Source organism: Olea europaea, chromosome 12 (genome assembly GCF_002742605.1).
Source record: "Olea europaea var. sylvestris chromosome 12, O_europaea_v1, whole genome shotgun sequence".
Classification (NCBI taxonomy): domain Eukaryota; kingdom Viridiplantae; phylum Streptophyta; class Magnoliopsida; order Lamiales; family Oleaceae; genus Olea; species Olea europaea.
The window spans coordinates 16,409,689-16,419,447 of NC_036248.1; the positions used below are offsets into that span (position 1 = coordinate 16,409,689).

The 9,759-nt window shown below is 31.0% G+C and overlaps 1 long non-coding RNA gene across 1 annotated transcript; it reads left to right on the forward strand.

Annotated features, from left to right (window-relative positions):
- Nucleotides 1–6,528: 6,528 nt before the first annotated feature.
- Nucleotides 6,529–9,189, forward strand: LOC111406994. Its single transcript, XR_002705014.1, has 3 exons — nucleotides 6,529–6,874; nucleotides 7,174–7,494; nucleotides 8,441–9,189. It is a non-coding gene; the product is annotated as an uncharacterized LOC111406994 (long non-coding RNA).
- Nucleotides 9,190–9,759: the final 570 nt, after the last annotated feature.

Here is a 9,759-nt window from a genome sequence, read left to right on the forward strand (position 1 = left end):
CTGCAAATACGGTAGACGACATATACGATATTGAAATTTATTGTAATTGACGAAATCAGATTCATTCATACCGTATATGCACTTCACATACCGTATATGCAACATATCGTGTTTACAGTTTACCGTATTTACAGCATACCATATTTACAGCATACCGTATTTGCATCATACCGTGTTTACAGCATACCGTATTTACAGCATATCGTATTTGCACATATTTTTTTTAGATACCGTATTTGACAGATATTGATTTTTATACATATCGTATATGCAACATACCATATTTACGCATATCGTATTTGCAGCTTATCGTATATGCAACAAATCGTATTTATAGCATACCGTATTTGCACATTCTCTCTAGATACAGTGTTTGACAGATATTGATTTTTGTAATTCAATATTATTTTCTTTTTTATAATTGTATTTTATAAAATTTAAAAAAAATAGGTGATTGTGAAATTGCTAATTTATATATATATATATATATATATATATATATATCTAATTTATATATATATATATATATATATATATATATATTAAATTTATTAGCCCTCTTTTATTGAAATTTAATTATGAGAATCCACAAAAATTAAATGTCTACATTAACTTCTCTAGTAGATTTGGAAATTATTGAAGAAAGTTAAACTATATTTGTTGAGTTTCTTCAGAGAATTTGCAAAAACACCTCCAAACTCTCTAGAGAGTTTCTCTCCAAACTTTCCGCACTCTATCCGCACAGTTCGGAGAGATCAATTGATTTCTTCCCACAGTGTAGAGAATTTTTTTGGTCAAGTTTTTTTTTTTCTTATCAAAGGTAAACTAAAAAAATAAAAAATAAAATACTTTAAATTTAAGAAAATCAAAGAGAACATAATGAAAGAGAAATATGGAAAAAAAATCTAGTTCTGGAAAGTTTGGAAATAATTTGAAATTGGTGAGAAGTATTGTAATATGAAAAAATAAAAAACCAAATAGAAAAAAATGAAGAATAAACCAAAAAATAAAAAAGTTTCTCTATACTCTCTGGAGAGTTTTTCCATAGAGCTATCCAAACTCTCTACAGAGTTTGGAGATAATTCGAAATTGGTGAAAAGTATGATAATATGAAAATATAAAAAACCAAATAGATAAAAAATTAAGAATAAACAAAAAAAAAGTTTCTCCAAACTCTCCGCACTATGCAGAGAGAGGTGGAGAAATCTCTCCGCCTAGTTCAGAGAGATTACTTGATCTCTCCGCACACTCCGCATTTTTGTTGGAATATCGAGAAAAGTATTGCTTTAATGTGATCTTTGATGTTAATTTGTTGAATTCATTTTTGTTGAAATACCGAACATTTAATTTTGCTAATTTTATTATGGACGCTTAAAAAAAACAAAAAACATTGCTCCGCACTGTGCGGAGTAACTCCGCATTTCGTGGAAGCAAAGTGCGGAGTTACTTCGAACACTCTGCACAAAGTGTGCGGAGTTACGGACAACTCTGCACTATGCAGAGAGATCAATTGATCTCTTCGAACCATACAAAGAGATTTTTTTATTTTTTTTGTTATACTATTTTCTTGTTTGTTTATTATGTAGGAATGTATACATATATATTATATATCAAAGGTAAACTAAAAAAAATAAAAAATCAAATAGTTTGAATTTAAGAAAACCAAAGAGAGTAAAAAAGAAATAAAAATGGGAAAAAATCGTAGCTCAGTGCGTGCGGAGCATCCGAAGAGTTTGAAGATACCTCGACATTAGTGAAAAACTATGGTAATCTAAAAATAAATAAAAACCAAATAGATAAAACGAAAAAAAAAAAAACCAAGAGCGTAGAGTTTCTCCATAGGCACTGTGCGGAAAGAGTTGATCTCTCTACACGGTTCAGAGAGATCAATTGATTTCTCCGCACAGTGCGAAAAGATTTTTTTTTTTTTTTGTTAAACTATTTTATTTATTTCTTATGTAGGAATGTTTACATATATATTATATATCAAAAGTAAACTAAAAAAATAAAAAATCAAATAGTTTAAATTTAAGAAAACCAAAGAGAATAAAAAGAAAGAGAAACGTGGAAAAAAAATCTAACTCCGTAGAGTTTGGAGATAACTCGACATTGGTCAAAAAATATGGTAATATGAAAAAATAAAAAACCTAATAGAAAAAGATGAACAATAAACAAAAAAAAAATCTCCAAACTCTCTGAAGGGTTTAGTGTAAACTATTTGGAGAGTTTGGAAAAAGTCTCCGCACTGTGTAAAAAGAGTTGATCTCTCCGCAAGGTATTTGCTCTGTGCGGAGAAAATTGATCTCTCCGCACAGTGCAGAGTTGCTCTGCGAAGTTGCTCCGCACTTTTGTGCGGAGTAACTTCGCACTTTGTGGAACAACTCCACAATTTGCTCCCACGAAATGCAGCGTTACTCTGCATAGCGTGGAGCAAATTTTTTTTTTTTAAGCATCAACAATAAAATTAATAAAAATAAATGTTCGATATTCTAATAAAAATGAATTCACCAAATTAACATCAAAGATTATACTGAAGGAATACTTTCTCGGTATTCCAACAAAAATGGATTTACCAAATTAACGTCAATTTACCCAACTAAGATCAGAAAATACTTTCTAGGAAAATAATTAATTATACAACCTAAACAAGAAGGTGGAAAGGAAAATATGCGTTTTTTTATACAACCTGAAACAAAATCTAAATCAATTTCATAAAAAATACGAAGAAAACACTACTAACCATTACAACCAGCAAATTTTTTTTCGAGAAGAAAGATGAGTAGAAAGAGATATTTAAATTCATACACCTCTTCAACTGCGTAAATCAATCAATAGAAATTATTATACTTGAAAATAAGGATTATGGTTGCTTAGTATGATCGTCGAAAATAAGGAGCAAAGATCAGGATGGACATTAGCTAAAGAAGATAAAGAAAGAATGAAAAAAAGAATTTCAACAGTGAGAAGTAGGAAAAATATATAGATAAAAATGACGTCATTTTCTTCTTTCTTGTACAGTAATTTGGGATTCATTTACTGTTCCATCAATAGTAGCAACTTGATGAGCTTTTTTAATAGAAGTTATTTATAACGGTGTTCACCCTCCTCACATAAGGACTGACTTCGAATAAATTAATGTATGTATAGCATAATCCAATCATTCTAATTTTTGTTAGCATTGTGGCTTTTTTTTTATATGTATTTAGCTTCTATTAAACCAGATTTTAGTAGATTTTTTTTATAAAAAAAATAATAAATATATAGTTGAATAGTTGTGATTTTTGTAAAATATATGATTAAAATTATTTTTGACTTTGATTTAAATTAGAAATCTGAATTTCAATTCATACCAAACAGGAACCAGTCTCTATTTGGTATATATTTTAATATGTTTTTGAGGAAAATATATTTTATAATAGTGTTTTTTTTTAAGTGTATGATTAAAACATATATATTTTGAGTTTACGCTTAAAATTATTTTATTAAAAAATGTGCAATTAAAAAAATAAAAACGTATTAAAATTGAATAATAATATTACTTGTAAATAAACAGTTTTGAAAAGTTGTGATTTTTGTAAAATATATTATTAGAATTAATTTTGGCCTTGATTTAAATTAGAAATCTGAATTTTAATTCATACCAAACAGGAACTAGTATCTATTTAGGATATATTTTAATATACTTTTTGAGGAAAATATATTTTATAATAGTGATTTTTTTTTAAAAAAAAAAGTATGATTAAAACATATATATTTTGAGTTTACGTGTAAAATTATTTTATTGAAAAATGTGCGATTAAAAAGATAAAAGATAAAAATGTATTAAAATTGAATAATAATATTACTTGTAAATAAACAGTTATATAATAGTTTACGTACAGTTAAGATGTGAAAAAGGTAGTGAATTTTTTTTATTTAATTGAAGAAATTATGACATAATTATATTTCACCATATCATATATATGTAAGTCATTATATAAATATATTGTATACATGTACAAAATTAAAATTGAGCCCAAACGAGAACTTAAGAAATTAAAAGAGCAATAATAGACTGGAATTAGATGTAGCCTCTGTTTCCAAGTCATATCTCACTACAATCTGTGTACATAAATCATTATATAACTAAATTATGTACTTATAGTATAAAATTAAAGTGAAGCCCAAACGGAGTTTAAAAAATTTAAAAGAGCAATAATAGGTTGGAATGGGATGTAATCGCTATTTCCCTAACTTACATTACACAGTTGTACCCTTAAGTACTTTTGCCCTCTGCATTTGACTTATCTCTTATTAATCTTAATCTTTGTTTGACAACTATTATTTTAGAACTTTTTATTTCACATACACAATTTCAACCACATATTCATACAAAAAAATTATATATATAAATCCAAAATTTTTCCTTGCAATTTAACCACATATTAGCCAAAAAGTCATTATTCAAAACTTTATTTTTGTAAAATAATGATCATCAAATAGAAGCTTAATGTACAACACTATTAACTCAAGCAATATACTTTGGAAAAATAAGGTTCCAATCCTTGGAGGTCGCCCAATTTATAGAAATTTTCCGCGTTGGTCATCCAACTTATATTTAGAGGGCATTTGATACCTATTTTTTTATGTAAAAATGCATTTTAAAGTAGTAAATTGATGAAAAATGTGTTATTGAAAAATAAGAAATTTTTTTTTATTTACGTATAATATTATTTTACTAAAGAATGTGTAGTTGAAAAGAAGAGAGACAAAAATGCATTTTAAAAAAATTGGTATCAAACGGGGCTTTGTTTAAATTTGATCGTTCAACTTCATATTTCAATTTGACAAGAGCACGTGTTATTGTATCAAAACTATAGCAAGTCTCGTGTGACTAACAAGGAATGACTTGGCCTTATTTGATAATAAGTTTTCGTGCGAAGTTGATTTTTTTATACGGAACATTGTTTTATTTTAAGAATCTATAGTTAAAAAAACTTATGGAAAAATGTGGAAAATAATTTATTTATTTTTAAGCTCTATTTGAGCCACATTCTTTGAAAAAAAAATATATTCTCAAACAATAATTTGATATCATTTCAACCACACATTTTTCAATAAAATAATATTACACGTCAATTCAAAACTTTTCCTTATTTTTTTAACCACACATTTTTCATCAATACACTATTCAAAAATACATTCTTATGAAAATAATGTGGCTCAAACAAGGACTTAAAATATATAGTTAAAGATGAATGTTGAAAAGAAGTAATTTTCCAAAAATCAATTTACATGCTAAACAAAATGGATGAGGATTACAAAAATTAGGAGAGTTAAAATAAAGTGACTAGCTAAACTGACCCGCATCCATATAGGCTCAACTTAGACCTTTAGAGTCTAGGCCTTAATCAACTCATCTAACAATATGGTCTAACAAAACCTAATCCAAAGCATCTTTAGCCCTCGTTCGGTGCACATTATTTTGTAAAATAATACATTTTTTCCGTCAAATCAGCCTACAATTTTTGACTTCAACACTCTAAGGTAGGACCCATGATGTGATGCTTAAAATGCATTTTTGTTGAAAAAATGTGGAACAAACGAGCTCTTAAAATTGTGGACCAAACTAGGTTCCGAACACGACAAAATGCAGGTTAATCAAGCTTGTTGGGCAAACAAGTCAATTTATAATTTATAATTTAAAATGAAAAACTTACTTTTCTCATTCATATATTTGCAAATTACATCATTTAAGTTATTTTTGAAATTTAAATAATCAGCGACAACTAAAAATTATTATGATAGTATAATTTTTTAATAAAAGCTGAGTTGAACCAATCATCATGATTGTTTGGCTAAAAATTTCAACCCAACATAACCTACCGATCAACCTATGAATCAATCCGAAGCAAAATAGGTTGATTTCAATCCAAATTTCTAACAAAGTGGATCTTCTTACACTTATGCCTCTTGTGCATTTGATACAACAATAAAAATGTAGAATTGGCAAGCGTTTTTAATTTAAACTAGAAAAGGTGCGAAGTCGTCACATACCCCATTGGCGACGTGGAATTACTCTATTAGTATGGTCTTGTGTAAAGTTGAAATGGTTAAATTAAAATATAAAAATAAATCAAGTTATCAAAGTGTAATTAATTAAAGTGAGATGACCAATATAAAATAAATATATAAGCTCAGTAACATTCGTTGAATTTTCCACCGCCTCCATTTGCATAGTAGCCACACCAAATGTCTAGAAAACTAGAATAGTGGTACCTCATTGTTGTGCAGTAAGAAATCCAATGGGACCCATTAACTAGGGTTGCATTTTGGCCTTGTTTGACATTCATTATTTCTAAAATTAAAGAGTGTTGAATAGTATTTTTAAAGAATGTGTGGTTAAAAAATATGAAAACGACCAAATCTCATTTCTCTGCAATATTAACATGACAACACGGGACAAGCAGTTAGAAATACTCTTAAGAGATAGAAATCGGCAAAATGCCACTGAGACAAGTGTCCCCATTTTGCCCCCATTTTGTAATTACAAATGTCAGTTATGCCATCACCATTTCAGCCTACCAATAATCTCACCTAACAACAAGACCATACCGTTTGAGGAACTTGCAATCGGATCTCTTCACATGGAAATGGACGTTGTGTCCTACCACTCTAGTTTCATCGTAGGGTGTTTTACCGACGGGAAATTAGCTCTTCCACAATCCTTGGGTTTTCAATTAGCCATCCGGCGAACACGTCACTCCAAGTCCTCTCCCATCATCCATTCGACGCCGGGCTTTTCCCCTCCTTTAAATCGATAGTCTTGCACCACACGTTCATCGGATAGAATGGAAAATTACGGACCACAGTAGAACTATTCCTCGAACACCTGGTAAAACTTTCTTTACTCTTCTTGTTTTGGGCCAACATTACATCGCTATTTGCAAATGCAGTCATATTTTTCTCCTATTCCCTAAGTGTAAAATCTATTCATTGTGAAAGTTGCCAACATTTTTTGCATTTGACATGTGTCTTTACATTTCTTCAAATGTCGCAAGATTGAGAGTAGTCTCAGAATTTTTCCCCATCCCTTCATCCGTGTGCGACTAATTCAGGTTCTTCGTTTGTTCAATTTTCACCGAACTCCTTCTCATACATTTTCCCTGCAACATAACACCAATGGTGGCACAGATCTGATGCACTTTGCGCCATCCAACCCTCAAGATCCACAACCAACGGTGCGAAAGTCTGGGAAATGGAACTCGTCGGAGTGCAAGGTAGTCATTGCCACTTGCAAAACTGTAATTGTCAAAGGCCGCCGACAAGACAAATGCTTCTCCACAAAAGGATGATAAAGTATCGCAAAAATGTTTAACAAGTCATTTGGAAAAAACTGGACTATATCGCAAATGAAGAACTCCTATTTGAACTGTTGCAATGCACAAGAATTGAGTACCTCTCAAGGACCAATACAATCGTCGCCCCTGAGCATTTTGGGAAGCAAAAATCAAGGTACTGGATTTTTCGAGTTCAGTTTTGAGAAAGCGTTACAACTCTACTTTCAGTCCACAACTGCACATCGATAATATAATTTTGAATTAAAACCAGTTAAATGTATGCATGTGCTCACCAATCACATTTGAAACGATTTACTCGCTCCTGAACTATCGTTGAATTGCCGATGCTGTCACTGTAGTAACTTGTTTCTTAGTCTCAAGCTTATTTCTTTTCTTCTTATTTGACCTTCTTTTCATGAATGGTTTACTAGGAGTGAAAATTTCAAACAAGAAAATTAATTTAATTTAACCATTGTGGTTTTATATATTACTCATAAGCAAGAAACTTTGGGATTTTCTTCATTTACGATAAAGTTTTTTGCTTTTCAGAGGGTTTTCGCAAACCTCTACATTTTCCCAGAGAAGATAACTGGTTGTGATGTTTTTTCTACTTGAGTTTTTGGGCTGGTATTCCTTGAGTGTGATTCGGGATTATTAGCTTATGACAAATACTTCTAAATTTTGTGTTTGATTTTAATTTCAACATACTAACGTGCTGTTGCTATGGTGGTATATACACACAATAGATGATATTTCTATATCAATTAATTTTGTGATTCTTGTCTTCTCGTGGATGAGGTCTTGATGACAATTAACCTACTCCTGTTGTAAACTTAAAGGTTATAGGAAGTTAGTATGAAGAAAAATTGAGTACAAGATAAAAAAAATTCCATTAATTTTACAAATATATTCATCTACAAATAAGTGCAAATACTAGCATCATAACATGATTTAGATTAATAGAAAGATGTTTTTGCTGCCAATTTATGTATGAGTTCTTTGCTGTTAATTGAATTCGATTGAGGTTTCCGTCATGTTTTGACGTTCATGCAGTCATGCACATAATTTATTTATTTATTTTTGCATCAAAGTTCATTTACTGTCTTTTTTGTGCATTCAAGATAACCCGAAATATATGAAGTACAAGCGTTAGACTACAACGAGATTTACAACACGTATGGAAAATTGTACGACGACGCGACGAAGTACGTGTTGTCCCCAACAAAGCTATCATATAGTGGTTTCAACCTGAGTACAGACAGTGACAAATAGGACGGAGGTGATAAGTTGCCCATCAACGTGAAGGGAACCGATTATAGTGGAAGTCCAAGCAAAGAAAGAGGAAACTCTTCCATGAATATATCCAGGAAACGAAGTGGTGATAAACGAAAAGGCAAACAACGGAGAGATAAATAAAAGAGAAAAAGGTACAGTGCGCGAGATGTTTTTGCATCACTTGAGCAGATGGTTAGTGTTAAAACAATCTTGCCTCAATTGCGAGATCATATCGTAATTGAGGAATGCCGGTCGTCGAGTACGTTGACAAACTTCTATCATTTATGTATGTGAAAGAGGGTGATGTGCTTCACCTGTTCGCCCTGTGGTTCTTTCGCGACAAAGATAATCACAATTCATATTGTACTGCCAAGACACCATTTCTGCGCTTCAAGTTTGTGGAGTCTGCTTCAAGCGAGACAATATATCGCTTTAGCGAAAGGGGTGATTTGTACAGTATTAGGGTACTGTGATCAGCAGTTTTCTCTCTCTTTTATTTATATTACCGGTATACTAGAGCTGTATCTGAATTCTCCTGCGAGAAATTTTTTGTGGCACATGTGAAACTAGCCTATTTTCATGGTTATGATTTGTATTTTTACTATTGTCATATTCCTTTGCTCATGTAATTGTTGTGAACAAATGGAAAACAACATTTTAATTGGCAGGGAATATATTCCCTGCAACTTGATTGTGTTTTCATTTAATGTTCAAACTTTCTTTTCAAAAGGGCCATCATTAATATCACTTGCATTCTATAAATAACAAATGCAAACACATGGCCATGTTGTAAGATTGTTGACAAGATCGAATTGTAAAAAATCTGCAAACACTCTCCCACGTTACATATTGTTTCTAAGCATCAAATTTGTTGTTGACATCCACGTCATTAGATTCGTCGCTACTTCATGTCAACGTAATCAAAAGAGATGTCCGACGACTCAATGGGGTACTTATGTTTGGAAACAGATTGCAACATTGAGTTGATGTCTGACGACGAATGGAGTTCTGAAGAATACATGATACAACAGTTAAAGGAGGACATTACCACATCACTCGAATATTCACGAGTTGCCGAGCATATTGTTTACAAGTACTCGTCGATATTTATTCTCGACTAAGCGGTGTGGCCACATTTTCATGCTACAAGATTTGCATGTCTATC